This window comes from Salvia splendens, chromosome 12 (genome assembly GCF_004379255.2).
Source record: "Salvia splendens isolate huo1 chromosome 12, SspV2, whole genome shotgun sequence".
NCBI lineage: Eukaryota > Viridiplantae > Streptophyta > Magnoliopsida > Lamiales > Lamiaceae > Salvia > Salvia splendens.
In genome coordinates, this window is record NC_056043.1 from 17,890,198 (window position 1) to 17,909,215 (window position 19,018).

At 38.1% G+C, this 19,018-nt stretch overlaps 9 long non-coding RNA genes across 9 annotated transcripts; all 9 read left to right on the forward strand.

Moving 5' to 3' along the window:
• Window positions 1–54: 54 nt before the first annotated feature.
• Window positions 55–1,739, forward strand: LOC121758571. The gene is made up of 5 exons (XR_006041512.1): window positions 55–190; window positions 334–841; window positions 985–1,161; window positions 1,394–1,557; window positions 1,675–1,739. It is a non-coding gene; the product is annotated as an uncharacterized LOC121758571 (long non-coding RNA).
• A 2,640-nt stretch (window positions 1,740–4,379) lies between these two features.
• Window positions 4,380–7,309, forward strand: LOC121758570. Its single transcript, XR_006041511.1, has 5 exons — window positions 4,380–4,766; window positions 5,635–5,699; window positions 6,172–6,673; window positions 6,906–7,069; window positions 7,187–7,309. It is a non-coding gene; the product is annotated as an uncharacterized LOC121758570 (long non-coding RNA).
• A 516-nt stretch (window positions 7,310–7,825) lies between these two features.
• LOC121758583 lies at window positions 7,826–8,102 on the forward strand. Its single transcript, XR_006041522.1, has 2 exons — window positions 7,826–7,944; window positions 8,055–8,102. It is a non-coding gene; the product is annotated as an uncharacterized LOC121758583 (long non-coding RNA).
• Window positions 8,103–8,929: 827 nt separating this feature from the next.
• On the forward strand, window positions 8,930–10,051 carry LOC121758575. The gene is made up of 4 exons (XR_006041516.1): window positions 8,930–9,048; window positions 9,192–9,368; window positions 9,600–9,763; window positions 9,881–10,051. It is a non-coding gene; the product is annotated as an uncharacterized LOC121758575 (long non-coding RNA).
• Window positions 10,052–10,273: 222 nt separating this feature from the next.
• On the forward strand, window positions 10,274–10,872 carry LOC121758580. Its single transcript, XR_006041519.1, has 3 exons — window positions 10,274–10,442; window positions 10,523–10,639; window positions 10,750–10,872. It is a non-coding gene; the product is annotated as an uncharacterized LOC121758580 (long non-coding RNA).
• A 1-nt stretch (window position 10,873) lies between these two features.
• On the forward strand, window positions 10,874–12,453 carry LOC121758577. The gene is made up of 4 exons (XR_006041518.1): window positions 10,874–11,092; window positions 11,236–11,743; window positions 11,887–12,063; window positions 12,296–12,453. It is a non-coding gene; the product is annotated as an uncharacterized LOC121758577 (long non-coding RNA).
• Window positions 12,454–12,614: 161 nt separating this feature from the next.
• LOC121758576 lies at window positions 12,615–13,493 on the forward strand. The gene is made up of 4 exons (XR_006041517.1): window positions 12,615–12,805; window positions 12,962–13,138; window positions 13,219–13,335; window positions 13,446–13,493. It is a non-coding gene; the product is annotated as an uncharacterized LOC121758576 (long non-coding RNA).
• Window positions 13,494–13,569: 76 nt separating this feature from the next.
• Window positions 13,570–15,483, forward strand: LOC121758572. The gene is made up of 5 exons (XR_006041513.1): window positions 13,570–13,788; window positions 13,932–14,438; window positions 14,582–14,758; window positions 14,991–15,154; window positions 15,275–15,483. It is a non-coding gene; the product is annotated as an uncharacterized LOC121758572 (long non-coding RNA).
• Window positions 15,484–16,255: 772 nt separating this feature from the next.
• LOC121758574 lies at window positions 16,256–18,389 on the forward strand. Its single transcript, XR_006041515.1, has 5 exons — window positions 16,256–16,484; window positions 16,628–17,154; window positions 17,304–17,481; window positions 17,713–17,876; window positions 17,995–18,389. It is a non-coding gene; the product is annotated as an uncharacterized LOC121758574 (long non-coding RNA).
• The last annotated feature ends 629 nt before the right edge of the window (window positions 18,390–19,018 follow it).

Below are 19,018 nucleotides of genomic sequence, written 5' to 3' on the forward strand. Positions count from 1 at the left end.
GAAAAAGGAAAAAACAGTGCAGAATTAAAGAAAGAGTTCCAAGACGAGAATAAGCTGTTGGAGGAAGAGATGGGGAGCTTCGTGATGGAGTAATGGGAGGAAAAGACAACGATTAGCGGGGCTTCAACTTGAAGTACTTCTGGAAGAGAAATCAAGATCGCAAAATGAGAATGCCAAATCTTCTTTCAGGGTATGCTGTCTCGTGAAGCTGCTTCTGTCCAAGTTTTGTCTGGACGCATTGATACTTTCAGTACATCATATGCAAGAGTATGATGCACAATTTACACCTATAATGAATATTGATTATTGGTATTGATTGTGTGATTACTGCAGGCTCCAGGGCAAGTCCCAAGTAGCATGTTGAATATGCTAGACTATGATTGTAATCTGGCAACACTATGGCAGAAAGAGTAGAAAGAAACATGGTAAGGGGTAGAACAAGAGCAAAATGGGGAGAAAAGAAGAAAAAAACATAAAAAAGAAAAAAAAGAGAAGGCAGATCTGTGGAAAAAAAAAAGAAAAGAAAAATTTGTGGAACAGATCTAGAAAAGGAAAAAACAGAGCAGAATCAAAGGAAGATTTCCAAGAAAATGTGAAAAAAAAATAGCCGGAGTAAGTTATTGGAGGAAGAAACGGGGAGCTTCATGATGGAGTAATGGGAGGAAAGCACGACGGTTTAGTGAGGCTTCAACTTGAAGCATTTCTGGAAGAGAAATCAAGACCTGAAAATGAGAATTCAAACTTGAATAGGGAAAACAAGTACGTGCATCAACTAGTGGAGTACCCTCGCTCAACAGATCCAAAATAGCATGGAAATTAGGCTGCCAAATCTTCTTTCAGGGTATGTTGTCTCGTGAAGTTGCTTCTGTTCTAGTTTTGTCTGGACGCATTGATTCTTTCTGTACGTCATATGCTAGAGTATGATCCACTATTTACCCCTATATTTAATATTGATTATTGATATTGATCGTGTGACAACTGCAGAATCCAGGACAGGATGAACTTTCCAGGCTTGGTGAATAGATTGTTCATAGTTCCGAGGGTAAAAGAGCTTTAGCTCGGGTACTTTGCCATGAACTTCACGACAAGTTCCTCCAGCATGGTCTGAACTCAGGGATTGGACAAAGAAGACATGCTATTTAAGCTATACAGTTCTATAAGGTTTGTTTCTTTCCATGCATCCAGCCTATCGTGTGTGATGCTTTCGGCAGTTTGTAATTCTTAACCACTGCGAATGCACATGGGGAGATTACGGAATGCTCACTAGAGCATTCCCTATTAAGCTAGTTCTTAAATATATATGTGAACATTCATCTCCTTGTTTAAAAGATTTGTGCATATTATGCTTTTATTTTTTTGATCATGATGTGCCTCGTTTAATTCGAAATTATAGTGGTCAAAGCATGGAAAGAATAGAAGAGCTTCTCCAGGAGGACCAGAATGTCAAGCGGAGGAAAGAGCGTATCCAGAAACAGTCCTCTATTCTTTCCAAGCTTACTACACAACTCTGTATTAATGATAATCTGGCAGCCGCTGCATCCACCTATTCCAATGAAGGTGACCTGTTTTATGATTATAAAAGTGTCTATTCTTACAAGTTTGTATAGCTATCTATATATATACATGGTATGAGAATTCTTTTGTAAGCGTGTAATGTTTTCCTCTATACATCAGTAGAAAGTTCAACCATTGCTGGCCCATCTTCCCGGGAGGTCTGGAGATGCTACGTTTGATGCTGCAGTCAGCGGTCCAAACCTATCATATGGGGATTCTAGATCAAATTGTCTCAGTCGCCGGAACAGTGATCCTTTTCATAATGGTGATATAAACCCTGGCTGCCGACGAACACCCTAGCATTCGCCACTTGCTCCTCCATCATCTAAATGTGTTTATATATTCTAAGGTAGATGGAAATTTTGACAAACCAATTCTTGCAATTCTTGTCGGATGTTTCATCAGTTTCTCAAGCTCGCATCGAGCTCTAAATCGTAGGCTGCATTGGTTTGCATCATGGACATTTGATTCCTATGTTTTAAGAAATGATGTCTTTCCCGATTAGGTTTATTTGACCATTACACTTGGGAAAATGGCCAAAGGGGATGCTCAGAAGCTCTACTTCACTGTTCCAATATTTGAGCCACATCCTCCCTAGTACTTCATCCACGCAATTTCAGATTCATGGATGCATTCAGAGTGTTTCTATACTATGTCCTTCCGGAACCTCATGCTCCCTGAGGTGATTTTGAGATTCACTGATATTTATGTTTTGAACACCATGAAGAGTTTTAATCTTAAAGTTTTCTTATGTTCCATCAGGCTCTTACAACTTATATGGAGCTCCTTGACTTGAAACCATTTCCTGTGACTGCACTTGCAAATGGAACTTATGAAGAATTGTACAGATACATACATTTTAACCCCATACAGACGAAGGTTTGGATGAAACTTGCCAGTCTCCCTTTTTGTTTTCCTGCAGTTTTCTCAATATAGCATGAACTCTTGGGTTTTATTTATTCTGACTAGAGTTATTGTAATCATGACAGGCTTTTGATGTGCTATATCACACGGACCAAAATGGGGAGAAAAGAAGATAAAACAGATAAAGAAGAAAAAAAGCAAAAATGCAAAAAAAAAGAAGAGGAGACAGATCTGTGGAAAAAAAAGAAAAGAAAAGAAAAAATTGGGGGAACAGATCTAGAAAAAGGAAAAAACAGTGCAGAATTAAAGAAAGAGTTCCAAGACGAGAATAAGCTGTTGGAGGAAGAGATGGGGAGCTTCGTGATGGAGTAATGGGAGGAAAAGACAACGATTAGCGGGGCTTCAACTTGAAGCACTTCTGGAAGAGAAATCAAGATCGCAAAATAAGAATGCCAAATCTTCTTTCAGGGTATGCTGTCTCGTGAAGCTGCTTCTGTCCAAGTTTTGTCTGGACGCATTGATACTTTCAGTACATCATATGCTAGAGTATGATGCACAATTTACACCTATAATGAATATTGATTATTGGTATTGATTGTGTGATTACTGCAGGCTCCAGGGCAAGTCCCAAGTAGCATGTTGAATATGCTAGACTATGATTGTAATCTGGCTACACTATGGCAGAAAGAGTAGAAAGAAACATGGTAAGGGGTAGAACAAGAGCAAAATGGGGAGAAAAGAAGAAAAAAACATAAACAAGAAAAAAAAGAGAAGGCAGATCTGTGGAAAAAAAAAGAAAAGAAAAATTTGTGGAACAGATCTAGAAAAGGAAAAAACATAGCAGAATCAAAGGAAGATTTCCAAGAAAATGTGAAAAAAAATAGCCGGAGTAAGTTATTGGAGGAAGAAACGGGGAGCTTCATGATGGAGTAATGGGAGGAAAACACGACGGTTTAGTGAGGCTTCAACTTGAAGCATCTCTGGAAGAGAAATCAAGACCTGAAAATGAGAATTCAAACTTGAATAGGGAAAACAAGTACGTGCATCAACTTGTGGAGTACCCTCGCTCAACAGATCCAAAATAGCATGGAAATTAGGCTGCCAAATCTTCTTTCAGGGTATGTTGTCTCGTGAAGTTGCTTCTGTTCTAGTTTTGTCTGGACGCATTGATTCTTTCTGTACGTCATATGCTAGAGTATGATCCACTATTTACCCCTATATTTAATATTGATTATTGATATTGATCGTGTGACAACTGCAGAATCCAGGACAGGATGAACTTTCCAGGCTTGGTGAATAGATGGTTCATAGTTCCGAGGGTAAAAGAGCTTTTGTAACGCCCCACTTTTCGAACCCTAATTTTTCGAACCCTAAGATGTTGTACTTATTGCTTTGATTGCCGAATTAAATGACGGATTTATTATGTGATTGAAATGGTGACCTAATTTTGATTTGATCGAGTCAAATTCGTTGATTTTATGAAGTGGCTTAAATTAATTAATGTGGAATGAAATATATCATGGTGAATTATATTATTTCGGGGAGTGAGATTTAATTAGGATCATAAATAATTACCTTGCCCTTTTATGAAGGGAATTTTCGACCACTATTATTATTTGGAGAGGAATTTATTTTTCTTGGATTTAATTATTTGTTTTGGGATAATTATCCAAATTAAATCCTAAAGCCTAATTATCTTATTTATTTCTTGATAAAAATCGGCCCCTATTGTTTTGTTTAGGGAGATTTCGAAATCTCCTAGCTTGTGGAAGAAGAAATTATTCACTAATTATTTTGATCCCTCAATTATTTCCTTCCATGTTTTAATTGGAATATCCTAGCAAATCTTTCCCTACTTTATTTATCAATATTTGGAAATTATTCCTTGTGGGAGGAATTGAATAACACGCCTATTTTCATATTATTTGGGAGGGTTTTTATTGATTTTCTTGCTCCGTATTATTTTATTCTGCTCCGTGAAAATACTAAATTAAATCAATGGCTAATTAAATAGCCATGATTTACAAAATATCCTCCTTATTTCTCCATCAATGACACGCCATTTCCTCCCCCAAAATCTTCCCAAATATCTCAATCATTTATTTCAATTATTCTCCCAAATCTTCAATTAATTGTGGGATATTTCTTAATCCTATAAACAAAGGATCAACCCCTAAACCTAACACACAAATCACACGCCCACTTCTTCAAACCACACGCCCCACCCCCTTTTTCATCTCTTCTCCCACTTGTTATCCATTTCACTCAAGATCCTATCAATTTTCCAAGAGATTGTTGAAGAACCAAGGTTTTAATTGCTTCCTACCAATTATTTCGTCCAAGAAAAGGTAAATTCAAACCCATATTCTTCAATCCTCTCCATCTAGACTTTCTTTGACTCCCTCATGCATGTAGAGAGTGTAGGGAATGAAGATCTAAGGGTTTAATCGGTGGGAATGTGAAATCATATGTGTGAGTGCGTTTTGATTGCAATTGCTTGTTGATTTATTGAATCCTCGGTGATTGATGTGCGATTTCATGAAAATATGTGTTTAAGGACTCTTTTGAGCATGATTGTATATCAAAACCATGAAAAGATTGATTTTGAATGAGTAGGGATAAACCCTAATTCGAATTGCTATCAGTATGAAAATCTGTGATTTCCGAACAGTGTGTTCTGATGTATTTTTGACCAACCAAACGAACTCCGATTTGACCGATTCTTCTTCCTGTGTAAACTTCGTGATGTCTTCTATATTGTGTGTGAATTTCGACCCATTTGGCTAAACGATGAATTTATGGTGAATTTTTAAAGTTGACTGCGCGATTCTGCCAAAAACGTGTTTTCTCGACCAGTAGGTTACGCCTTTGGTTTGCCCGACTTAAAAGTGGTATTTTGACATGAAATTTAAACTGAATGTTATTTGATGAGTCTACTGCCTTGTCATAAAGTTTTAACCCCATCGGAGGTCGGATGATTTTTAAATAATTTTTACAAAAAAGTTGCGCAGAGCTGCCAGATCTCTACTTTGGTTAAACAACTATATTTGTATGCTTGAATGACATACATGAGTTTACATATGTGATGAGGTGATGTGATATGCAAAGATGGGTGATATGATGTGATTCCTATTGTTGATTGGGAAAGGGGAGTGATCTAGGACATGCATGATTTTAGTCCATGTTAGTGACTAATCGGGGACACATTATCCAAAGGTGAAATTTTGTGCGAGACGCGTGATACCAAAGGAAAAGCGAAACTTGAAAACTAAAGGATCGAGGTGGGCTCTCTTCCTTTTTAAATAAGGACCATGTCCTAATGTTTTATCAATGAGAATAAATGTGACTTCATGCCTTGTTTTGGTTTTTACGTGCCTATCTGATGTGGTTTTTGCCACTATTTATAAATCGAATTCGGGTCCCCGTAGGGCAGCAAACCCTACTTGGATTAGTGTACACCTATGGTAGACTGTGTGCTAGCGTACGGGCTGGCCGGTCTAGTGACCTGGTTTGCGGCCGCATTCCTTGTCATGTATTGGCAGATATGGTTAACGTCTATGGGAAAAATGACTGATCAGTCGATGTTTGAAATGGAAAAATGATTTTGAGTGCCTCGGGCCTTTCTAAAGAAAAACCCCGACGGTTACTTACGTACGGCATGATATCATAAACTGTATTTACAATGTTTTCGGCATGAGCCACTGAGTATTATTTCATAGTACTCAGCCCTGCATATGTTTTCCCTATATGTAGGTTGAGCGGCGACGGGCGGTTGGCGGTGTTGAGCAGGAACTAATAATGAACTGTGGTTGTTTTGGTTTTGAAATTCCGAGTGTCGTTGTGTCTTCACACATGACGTCACTCTTCTCTTGGATGCTTCCGCTGTGATATTTTTCTTAGAATACTTTTCATTTAAATTCTGAAACTATTTTATGATGGGATGTTTGAAACTCGTTACACTTTTTGAATAAATGCTAAACCCTAGTCTTTATTCATTAAACCCTAATACTCTTGGTCGCATTATTTATTAGACTTAGTTTTTAGTCAAACTTTTATTGAAAACCCTAGTCTTCTATGCCGTTCATCTAAACCCCTTTAAGTCGCGATCGCCCGCTTTTATTAACCCTAAGGGGCGGTCGTGACAGCTTTAGCTCGGGTACTTTGCCATGAACTTCACGACAAGTTCCTCCAGCATGGTCTGAACTCAGGGATTGGACAAAGAAGACATGCTATTTAAGCTATACAGTTCTATAAGGTTTGTTTCTTTCCATGCATCCAGCCTATCGTGTGTGATGCTTTCGGCAGTTTGTAATTCTTAACCACTGCGAATGCACATGGGGAGATTACGGAATGCTCACTAGAGCATTCCCTATTAAGCTAGTTCTTAAATATATATGTGAACATTCATCTCCTTGTTTAAAAGATTTGTGCATATTATGCTTTTATTTTTTTGATCATGATGTGCCTCGTTTAATTCGAAATTATAGTGGTCAAAGCATGGAAAGAATAGAAGAGCTTCTCCAGGAGGACCAGAATGTCAAGCGGAGGAAAGAGCGTATCCAGAAACAGTCCTCTATTCTTTCCAAGCTTACTACACAACTCTGTATTAATGATAATCTGGCAGCCGCTGCATCCACCTATTCCAATGAAGGTGACCTGTTTTATGATTATAAAAGTGTCTATTCTTACAAGTTTGTATAGCTATCTATATATATATATGGTATGAGAATTCTTTTGTAAGCGTGTAATGTTTTCCTCTATACATCAGTAGAAAGTTCAACCATTGCTGGCCCATCTTCCCGGGAGGTCTGGAGATGCTACGTTTGATGCTGCTGCCAGCGGTCCAAACCTATCATATGGGGATTCTAGATCAAATTGTCTCAGTCGCCGGAACAGTGATCCTTTTCATAATGGTGATATAAACCCTGGCTGCCGACGAACACCCTAGCATTTGCCACTTGCTCCTCCATCATCTAAATCTGTTTATATATTCTAAGGTAGATGGAAATTTTGACAAATCAATTCTTGCAATTCTTGTCGGATGTTTCATCAGTTTCTCAAGCTCGCATCGAGCTCTAAATCGTAGGCTGCATTGGTATGCATCATGGACATTTGATTCCTATGTTTTAAGAAATGATGTATTTCCCGATTAGGTTTATTTGCCATTACACTTGAGAAAATGGCCAAAGGGGATGCTCAGAAGCTCTACTTCACTGTTCCAATATTTGAGACACATCCTCCCTAGTACTTCATCCACGCAATTTCAGATTCATAGATGCATTCAGAGTGTTTCTATACTATGTCCTTCTGGAACCTCATGCTCCCTGAGGTGATTTTGAGATTTACTGATATTTATGTTTTGAACACCATGAAGAGTTTTCATCTTAAAGTTTTCTTATGTTCCTTCAGGCTCTTACAACTTATATGGAACTCCTTGACTTGAAACCACTTCCTGTGACTGCACTTGCAAATGGAACTTATGAAGAATTGTACAGATACATACATTTTAACCCCATACAGACGAAGGTTTGGATGAAACTTGCCAGTCTCCCTTGTTGTTTCCCTGCAGTTTTCTCAATAAAGCATGAACTCTTGGATTTTATTTATTCTGACTAGAGTTATTGTAATCATGACAGGCTTTTGATGTGCTATATCACACGGACCAAAATGGGGAGAAAAGAAGATAAAAACAGATATAGAAGAAAAAATGAAAAAAGAAAAAAAAAGAAGAGAAGATAGATCTGTGGAAAAAAAAGAAAAGAAAAGAAAAAATTGGGGGAACAGATCTTGAAAAAGGAAAAAACAGTGCAGAATTAAAGAAAGAGTTCCAAGACGAGAATAAGCTGTTGGAGGAAGAGATGGGGAGCTTCGTGATGGAGTAATGGGAGGAAAAGACAACGATTAGCGGGGCTTCAACTTGAAGTACTTCTGGAAGAGAAATCAAGATCGCAAAATGAGAATGCCAAATCTTCTTTCAGGGTATGCTGTCTCGTGAAGCTGCTTCTGTCCAAGTTTTGTCTGGACGCATTGATACTTTCAGTACATCATATGCAAGAGTATGATGCACAATTTACACCTATAATGAATATTGATTATTGGTATTGATTGTGTGATTACTGCAGGCTCCAGGGCAAGTCCCAAGTAGCATGTTGAATATGCTAGACTATGATTGTAATCTGGCAACACTATGGCAGAAAGAGTAGAAAGAAACATGGTAAGGGGTAGAACAAGAGCAAAATGGGGAGAAAAGAAGAAAAAAACATAAAAAAGAAAAAAAAGAGAAGGCAGATCTGTGGAAAAAAAAAAGAAAAGAAAAATTTGTGGAACAGATCTAGAAAAGGAAAAAACAGAGCAGAATCAAAGGAAGATTTCCAAGAAAATGTGAAAAAAAAATAGCCGGAGTAAGTTATTTGAGGAAGAAATGGGGAGCTTCATGATGGAGTAATGGGAGGAAAGCACGACGGTTTAGTGAGGCTTCAACTTGAAGCATTTCTGGAAGAGAAATCAAGACCTGAAAATGAGAATTCAAACTTGAATAGGGAAAACAAGCACGTGCATCAACTAGTGGAGTACCCTCGCTCAACAGATCCAAAATAGCATGGAAATTAGGCTGCCAAATCTTCTTTCAGGGTATGTTGTCTCGTGAAGTTGCTTCTGTTCTAGTTTTGTCTGGACGCATTGATTCTTTATGTACGTCATATGCTAGAGTATGATCCACTATTTACCCCAATATTTAATATTGATTATTGATATTGATCGTGTGACAACTGCAGAATCCAGGACAGGATGAACTTTCCAGGCTTGGTGAATAGATTGTTCATAGTTCCGAGGGTAAAAGAGCTTTAGCTCGGGTACTTTGCCATGAACTTCACGACAAGTTCCTCCAGCATGGTCTGAACTCAGGGATTGGACAAAGAAGACATGCTATTTAAGCTATACAGTTCTATAAGGTTTGTTTCTTTCCATGCATCCAGCCTATCGTGTGTGATGCTTTCGGCAGTTTGTAATTCTTAACCACTGCGAATGCACATGGGGAGATTACGGAATGCTCACTAGAGCATTCCCTATTAAGCTAGTTCTTAAATATATATGTGAACATTCATCTCCTTGTTTAAAAGATTTGTGCATATTATGCTTTTATTTTTTTATCATGATGTGCCTCGTTTAATTCGAAATTATAGTGGTCAAAGCATGGAAAGAATAGAAGAGCTTCTCCAGGAGGACCAGAATGTCAAGCGGAGGAAAGAGCGTATCCAGAAACAGTCCTCTATTCTTTCCAAGCTTACTACACAACTCTGTATTAATGATAATCTGGCAGCCGCTGCATCCACCTATTCCAATGAAGGTGACCTGTTTTATGATTATAAAAGTGTCTATTCTTACAAGTTTGTATAGCTATCTATATATATACATGGTATGAGAATTCTTTTGTAAGCGTGTAATGTTTTCCTCTATACATCAGTAGAAAGTTCAACCATTGCTGGCCCATCTTCCCGGGAGGTCTGGAGATGCTACGTTTGATGCTGCTGTCAGCGGTCCAAACCTATCATATGGGGATTCTAGATCAAATTGTCTCAGTCGCCGGAACAGTGATCCTTTTCATAATGGTGATATAATCCCTGGCTGCCGACGAACACCCTAGCATTTGCCACTTGCTCCTCCATCATCAAAATCTGTTTATATATTCTAAGGTAGATGGAAATTTTGACAAATCAATTCTTGCAATTCTTGTCGGATGTTTCATCAGTTTCTCAAGCTCGCATCGAGCTCTAAATCGTAGGCTGCATTGGTATGCATCATGGACATTTGATTCCTATGTTTTAAGAAATGATGTCTTTCCCGATTAGGTTTATTTGACCATTACACTTGAGAAAATGGCCAAAGGGGATGCTCAGAAGCTCTACTTCACTGTTCCAATATTTGAGACACATCCTCCCTAGTACTTCATCCACGCAATTTCAGATTCATGGATGCATTCAGAGTGTTTCTATACTATGTCCTTCCGGAACCTCATGCTCCCTGAGGTGATTTTGAGATTCACTGATATTTATGTTTTGAACACCATGAAGAGTTTTCATCTTAAAGTTTTCTTATGTTCCTTCAGGCTCTTACAACTTATATGGAACTCCTTGACTTGAAACCACTTCCTGTGACTGCACTAGCAAATGGAACTTATGAAGAATTGTACAGATACATACATTTTAACCCCATACAGACGAAGGTTTGGATGAAACTTGCCAGTCACCCTTGTTGTTTCCCTGCAGTTTTCTCAATAAAGCATGAACTCTTGGGTTTTATTTATTCTGACTAGAGTTATTGTAATCATGACAGGCTTTTGATGTGCTATATCACACGGACCAAAATGGGGAGAAAAGAAGATAAAAACAGATAAAGAAGAAAAAATGAAAAAAGAAAAAAAAAGAAGAGGAGATAGATCTGTGGAAAAAAAAGAAAAGAAAAGAAAAAATTGGGGGAACAGATCTTGAAAAAGGAAAAAACAGTGCAGAATTAAAGAAAGAGTTCCAAGACGAGAATAAGCTGTTGGAGGAAGAGATGTGGAGCTTCGTGATGGAGTAATGGGAGGAAAAGACAACGATTAGCGGGGCTTCAACTTGAAGTACTTCTGGAAGAGAAATCAAGATCGCAAAATGAGAATGCCAAATCTTCTTTCAGGGTATGCTGTCTCGTGAAGCTGCTTCTGTCCAAGTTTTGTCTGGACGCATTGATACTTTCAGTACATCATATGCAAGAGTATGATGCACAATTTACACCTATAATGAATATTGATTATTGGTATTGATTGTGTGATTACTGCAGGCTCCAGGGCAAGTCCCAAGTAGCATGTTGAATATGCTAGACTATGATTGTAATCTGGCAACACTATGGCAGAAGGAGTAGAAAGAAACATGGTAAGGGGTAGAACAAGAGCAAAATGGGGAGAAAAGAAGAAAAAAACATAAAAAAGAAAAAAAAGAGAAGGCAGATCTGTGGAAAAAAAAAAGAAAAGAAAAATTTGTGGAACAGATCTAGAAAAGGAAAAAACAGAGCAGAATCAAAGGAAGATTTCCAAGAAAATGTGAAAAAAAAATAGCCGGAGTAAGTTATTGGAGGAAGAAACGGGGAGCTTCATGATGGAGTAATGGGAGGAAAGCACGACGGTTTAGTGAGGCTTCAACTTGAAGCATTTCTGGAAGAGAAATCAAGACCTGAAAATGAGAATTCAAACTTGAATAGGGAAAACAAGTACGTGCATCAACTAGTGGAGTACCCTCGCTCAACAGATCCAAAATAGCATGGAAATTAGGCTGCCAAATCTTCTTTCAGGGTATGTTGTCTCGTGAAGTTGCTTCTGTTCTAGTTTTGTCTGGACGCATTGATTCTTTATGTACGTCATATGCTAGAGTATGATCCACTATTTACCCCTATATTTAATATTGATTATTGATATTGATCGTGTGACAACTGCAGAATCCAGGACAGGATGAACTTTCCAGGCTTGGTGAATAGATTGTTCATAGTTCCGAGGGTAAAAGAGCTTTAGCTCGGGTACTTTGCCATGAACTTCACGACAAGTTCCTCCAGCATGGTCTGAACTCAGGGATTGGACAAAGAAGACATGCTATTTAAGCTATACAGTTCAATAAGGTTTGTTTCGTTCCATGCATCCAGCCTATCGTGTGTGATGCTTTCGGCGGTTTGTAATTCTTAACCACTGCGAATGCACATGGGGAGATTACGGAATGCTCACTAGAGCATTCCCTATTAAGCTAGTTCTTAAATATATATGTGAACATTCATCTCCTTGTTTAAAAGATTTGTGCATATTATGCTTTTATTTTTTTGATCATGATGTGCCTCGTTTAATTCGAAATTATAGTGGTCAAAGCATGGAAAGAATAGAAGAGCTTCTCCAGGAGGACCAGAATGTCAAGCGGAGGAAAGAGCGTATCCAGAAACAGTCCTCTATTCTTTCCAAGCTTACTACACAACTCTGTATTAATGATAATCTGGCAGCCGCTGCATCCATCTATTCCAATGAAGGTGACCTGTTTTATGATTATAAAAGTGTCTATTCTTACAAGTTTGTATAGCTATCTATATATATACATGGTATGAGAATTCTTTTGTAAGCGTGTAATGTTTTCCTCTATACATCAGTAGAAAGTTCAACCATTGCTGGCCCATCTTCCCGGGAGGTCTGGAGATGCTACGTTTGATGCTGCTGCCAGCGGTCCAAACCTATCATATGGGGATTCTAGATCAAATTGTCTCAGTCACCGGAACAGTGATCCTTTTCATAATGGTGATATAAACCCTGGCTGCCGACGAACACCCTAGCATTTGCCACTTGCTCCTCCATCATCTAAATCTGTTTATATATTCTAAGGTAGATGGAAATTTTGACAAATCAATTCTTGCAATTCTTGTCGGATGTTTCATTAGTTTCTCAAGCTCGCATCGAGCTCTAAATCGTAGGCTGCATTGGTATGCATCATGGACATTTGATTCCTATGTTTTAAGAAATGATGTCTTTCCCGATTAGGTTTATTTGACCATTACACTTGAGAAAATGGCCAAAGGGGATGCTCAGAAGCTCTACTTCACTGTTCCAATATTTGAGACACATCCTCCCTAGTACTTCATCCACGCAATTTCAGATTCATGGATGCATTCAGAGTGTTTCTATACTATGTCCTTCCGGAACCTCATGCTCCCTGAGGTGATTTTGAGATTCACTGATATTTATGTTTTGAACACCATGAAGAGTTTTCATCTTAAAGTTTTCTTATGTTCCTTCAGGCTCTTACAACTTATATGGAACTCCTTGACTTGAAACCACTTCCTGTGACTGCACTTGCAAATGGAACTTATGAAGAATTGTACAGATACATACATTTTAACCCCATACAGACGAAGGTTTGGATGAAACTTGCCAGTCACCCTTGTTGTTTCCCTGCAGTTTTCTCAATAAAGCATGAACTCTTGGGTTTTACTTATTCTGACTAGAGTTATTGTAATCATGACAGGCTTTTGATGTGCTATATCACACGGACCAAAATGGGGAGAAAAGAAGATAAAAACAGATAAAGAAGAAAAAATGAAAAAAGAAAAAAAAAGAAGAGGAGATAGATCTGTGGAAAAAAAAGAAAAGAAAAGAAAAAATTGGGGGAACAGATCTTGAAAAAGGAAAAAACAGTGCAGAATTAAAGAAAGAGTTCCAAGACGAGAATAAGCTGTTGGAGGAAGAGATGTGGAGCTTCGTGATGGAGTAATGGGAGGAAAAGACAACGATTAGCGGGGCTTCAACTTGAAGTACTTCTGGAAGAGAAATCAAGATCGCAAAATGAGAATGCCAAATCTTCTTTCAGGGTATGCTGTCTCGTGAAGCTGCTTCTGTCCAAGTTTTGTCTGGACGCATTGATACTTTCAGTACATCATATGCAAGAGTATGATGCACAATTTACACCTATAATGAATATTGATTATTGGTATTGATTGTGTGATTACTGCAGGCTCCAGGGCAAGTCCCAAGTAGCATGTTGAATATGCTAGACTATGATTGTAATCTGGCAACACTATGGCAGAAAGAGTAGAAAGAAACATGGTAAGGGGTAGAACAAGAGCAAAATGGGGAGAAAAGAAGAAAAAAACATAAAAAAGAAAAAAAAAAGAAGGCAGATCTGTGGAAAAAAAAAGAAAAGAAAAATTTGTGGAACAGATCTAGAAAAGGAAAAAACAGAGCAGAATCAAAGGAAGATTTCCAAGAAAATGTGAAAAAAAAATAGCCGGAGTAAGTTATTGGAGGAAGAAACGGGGAGCTTCATGATGGAGTAATGGGAGGAAAGCACGACGGTTTAGTGAGGCTTCAACTTGAAGCATTTCTGGAAGAGAAATCAAGACCTGAAAATGAGAATTCAAACTTGAATAGGGAAAACAAGTACGTGCATCAACTAGTGGAGTACCCTCGCTCAACAGATCCAAAATAGCATGGAAATTAGGCTGCCAAATCTTCTTTCAGGGTATGTTGTCTCGTGAAGTTGCTTCTGTTCTAGTTTTGTCTGGACGCATTGATTCTTTCTGTACGTCATATGCTAGAGTATGATCCACTATTTACCCCTATATTTAATATTGATTATTGATATTGATCGTGTGACTACTGCAGAATCCAGGGCAGGATGAACTTTCTAGGCTTGGTGAACAGATGGTTCATAGTTCCGAGGGTAAAAGAGCTTTAGCTCGGGTACTTTGCCATGAACTTCACGACAAGTTCCTCCAGCATGGTCTGAACTCAGGGATTGGACAAAGAAGACATGCTATTTAAGCTATACAGTTCTTTAAGGTTTGTTTCTTTCCATGCATCCAGCCTATCGTGTGTGATGCTTTCGGCAGTTTGTAATTCTTAACCACCGCGAATGCACATGGGGAGATTACGGAATACTCACTAGAGCATTCCCTATTAAGCTAGTTCTTCAATATATATGTGAACATTCATCTCCTTGTTTAAAAGATTTGTGCATATTATGCTTTTATTTTTTTGATCATGATGTGCCTCGTTTAATTCGAAATTATAGTGGTCAAAGCATGGAAAGAATAGAAGAGCTTCTCCAGGAGGACCAGAATGTCAAGCGGAGGAAAGAGCGTATCCAGAAACAGTCCTCTATTCTTTCCAAGCTTACTACACAACTCTGTATTAATGATAATCTGGCAGCCGCTGCATCCACCTATTCCAATGAAGGTGACCTGTTTTATGATTATAAAAGTGTCTATTCTTACAAGTTTGTATAGCTATCTATATATATACATGGTATGAGAATTCTTTTGTAAGCGTGTAATGTTTTCCTCTATACATCAGTAGAAAGTTCAACCATTGCTGGCCCATCTTCCCGGGAGCTCTGGAGATGCTACGTTTGATACTGCTGCCAGCGGTCCAAACCTATCATATGGGGATTCTAGATCAAATTGTCTCAGTCGCCGGAACAGTGATCCTTTTCATAATGGTGATATAAACCCTGGCTGCCGACGAACACCCTAGCATTTGCCACCTGCTCCTCCATCATCTGCATCTGTTTATATATTCTAAGGTAGATGGAAATTTTGACAAATCAATTCTTGCAATTCTTGTCGGATGTTTCATCAGTTTCTCAAGCTCGCATCGAGCTCTAAATCGTAGGCTGCATTGGTTTGCATCATGGACATTTGATTCCTATGTTTTAAGAAATGATGTCTTTCCCGATTAGGTTTATTTGACCATTACACTTGAGAAAATGGCCAAAGGGGATGCTCAGAAGCTCTACTTCACTGTTCGAATATTTGAGACACATCCTCCCTAGTACTTCATCCACGCAATTTCAGATTCATGGATGCATTCAGAGTGTTTCTATACTATGTCCTTCCGGAACCTCATGCTCCCTGAGGTGATTTTGAGATTCACTGATATTTATGTTTTGAACACCATGAACAGTTTTAATCTTAAAGTTTTCTTATGTTCCATCAGGCTCTTACAACTTATATGGAGCTCCTTGACTTGAAACCATTTCCTGTGACTGCACTTGCAAATGGAACTTATGAAGAATTGTACAGATACATACATTTTAACCCCATACAGAAGAAGGTTTGGATGAAACTTGCCAGTCTCCCTTTTTGTTTTCCTGCAGTTTTCTCAATATAGCATGAACTCTTAGGTTTTATTTATTCTGACTAGAGTTATTGTAATCATGACAGGCTTTTGATGTGCTATATCACACGGACCAAAATGGGGAGAAAAGAAGATAAAAACAGATAAAGAAGAAGAAAAGCAAAAAAGCGAAAAAAAGAAGAGGAGACAGATCTGTGGAAAAAAAAGAAAAGAAAAGAAAAAATTGGGGGAACAGATCTAGAAAAAGGAAAAAACCGTGCAGAATTAAAGAAAGAGTTCCAAGACGAGAATAAGCTGTTGGAGGAAGAGATGGGGAGCTTCGTGATGGAGTAATGGGAGGAAAAGACAACGATTAGCGGGGCTTCAACTTGAAGCACTTCTGGAAGAGAAATCAAGATCGCAAAATAAGAATGCCAAATCTTCTTTCAGGGTATGCTGTCTCGTGAAGCTGCTTCTGTCCAAGTTTTGTCTGGACGCATTGATACTTTCAGTACATCATATGCTAGAGTATGATGCACAATTTACACCTATAATGAATATTGATTATTGGTATTGATTGTGTGATTACTGCAGGCTCCAGGGCAAGTCCCAAGTAGCATGTTGAATATGCTAGATTATGATTGTAATCTGGCAACACTATGGCAGAAAGAGTAGAAAGAAACATGGTAAGGGGTAGAACAAGAGCAAAATGGGGAGAAAAGAAGAAAAAAATATAAAAAAGAAAAAAAACAGAAATAAGAAGAAAAAAAAGAGAAGGCAGATCTGTGGAAAAAAAAGAAAAGAAAAATTTGTGGAACAGATCTAGAAAAGGGAAAAACAGAGAGCAGAATCAAAGGAAGATTTCCAAGAAAATGTGAAAACAATAGCCAGAGTAAGCTATTGGAGGAAAAAATGGGAAGTTTCATGATGGAGTAATGGGAGGAAAGCATGACGATTTGGTTAGGCTTCAACTTGAAGCACTTCTGGAAGGGAAATCAAGAGCTGAAAATGAGAATTCAAAGTTGAATAGGGAAAACAAATACCTGCATCAACTAGTGGAGTACCCTCGCTCAACAGATCCGAAATAGCATGGAAATTAGGCTGCCAAATCTTCTTTCAGGGTAAGTTGTCTAGTGAAGTTGCTTTTGTTCTAGTTTTGTCTGGACGCATTGATTCTTTCTATACGTCATATGCTAGAGTATGATCCACTATTTACCACTATATTGAATGTTGATTATTGATATTGATATTGATCGTGTGACTACTGCAGACTCCAGGACAAGATGAACTTTCCAGGCTTGGTGAACAGATGGTTCATAGTTCCGAGGGTAAAAGAGCTTTAGCTCGGGTACTTTGCCATGAACTTCACGACAAGTTCCTCCAGCATGGTCTGAACTCAGGGAATGGACAAACGAAGACATGCTATTTAAGCTTTACAGTTCTATAAGGTTTGTTTCTTTTCATGCATCCAGCTAATTGTGTGTGATGCTTTCGGCAGTTTGTAATTCTTTACCATGTCGAATTCACATGTGGTGATTACGGAATACTCACTCGATTCTGCCCTATTAAGCTAGTTCTTCAATATATATATGAACATTCATCTCCTTGTTTAAAATATTTGTACATCTTATGCTTTTATTTTGTGATCATGATGTGCCTCGTTTAATTCGGAATTATAGTGCTCAAAGCATGGCAAGAATGGAAGTGCTTCTCTAGGAGGACCATAATGTCAAGCGGAGGAAAGAGCGTATCCAGAAACAGTGCTCTATTCTTTCCAAGCTTATTACACATCTCTATATTTATTTTAATCTGGCATCCGCTGCATTCACCTATTCTAATGCAGGTAACCTGTTTTACTATTATAAAAGTGTCTATTCTTTTAAGTTTGTATAGCTATCTATATATATACATGGTATGAGAATTTTTTTTGTAAGCGTGTAATGTTTTCCTCTATACATCAGTAGAAAGTCCATCCGTTGCTGGCCCATCTTCCCGGGAGGTCTGGAGATGCTGCGTTTGATGCTGCTGCCAGCGGTCCAAACCCATCATATGTGGATTCTAGATCAATGGGCCCCAGCCGCTGGAACAGTGATCCTTTTCAAAATGGTAATATAAACCATGGCTGCCGACGAACACCCTTGCGTTTGCCACCTGCTCCTCCATCATCTGCGTCTGTTTATACATTCTAAGGTAGATGGAATTTTGACAAATCAATTCTTGCAATTCTTGAGGGATGTTTCATCAGTTTCTCGAGCTCGCATCGAGCCCTAAATCTTCTCCTTGGTTTGGTCTTTCGAGGACCAATCAATATAGACATTTTTGTGTGTAGATGTCCGGTTTATGTTGTACTTATGTTAGTTGTCTTCGCAGCTGCTGAAGTTCTTGTGTATTGGTAGAACTCTCATGGAAAATATATTATCGTGAAGGCTATATATATGTAATTTCTTAATTTATTGGAAATAATAGTATAATTTTTCTGACTTGATTCTTATCGTTTTCTTTGTAAAGATGTTCATGACATACTTATATCAATATATTTTTATTTTTCTATTTATGATGCCATAACGAATGGAATTTTTTTGTTATGTTCTGCTGATAGTGAAATACGAAATATAAAGGAGAAACTACATACTGTCTCCATAGTTCAAGTTTTGATACTAGTAAATATTAATGATTTGGAATTTTTTTCTTTTAAGAATAAAAATATTTGGCAGGGGTTTGAGCCCCTCATATCATGAATGTTAGTTAATGAGCTAATTACTTATCGTAGGCTGCATTGGTTTGCATCATGGACATTAGATTACTATGTTTTAAGCTGCATTGGTTTGATAGAGATATTTCTGCAGATGAAAAAATACATAATTCTGCAGAAGAAAACGTACATAATACCGTTGTTATTATGCAATTTAATTGAACTTTTCTAATTGCTTGCTGACCTAGATATTGGCAATGCTTGAAGAAAGAGGGGAGGACTTGGATCGCCTA